The sequence below is a fragment of the Tupaia chinensis genome, unplaced genomic scaffold (assembly GCF_000334495.1).
Source record: "Tupaia chinensis unplaced genomic scaffold, TupChi_1.0 Scaffold000041_1, whole genome shotgun sequence".
Taxonomy (NCBI): Eukaryota; Metazoa; Chordata; class Mammalia; order Scandentia; family Tupaiidae; genus Tupaia; species Tupaia belangeri.
Window position 1 is genome coordinate 101,294 of NW_006159496.1, and position 373 is coordinate 101,666.

Consider the following 373-nt stretch of genomic DNA (forward strand, 5'->3'; position numbering starts at 1 on the left):
GGGCAGTGGGGCCCGGGGGAGTAGGCCTCAGCCCGCCGACGCCGCCAGGCCAGGGCGTGCAGGTCACGCGTTCGCCGAGTGCCTGGCGCTGCTCCGCGGCTGCGGGAGGTGGCCCGTGCACCCTGAGGGCTTTGGCAGCCGGAGGTGGGGATGGCCTCAGGGCCCACGCGCCCCGCAGGTGTGGCGGGAGGCCGTGTCTGAGGCCGGGGGCAGAATACAGCCGGCTCCTGTGGCTGCGATGGCCTCGTCGGGGGCAGCGCGGGCCAGGGGCTTCACCCGGGTATTCTCAAGGCCTGGGCTCCGGGTTGGGAGAGGCCCGGGGGGGCCCATTAGGTTTCCCACGTGTAGCTGGGACAGGCCGGGGCCGCGGCGC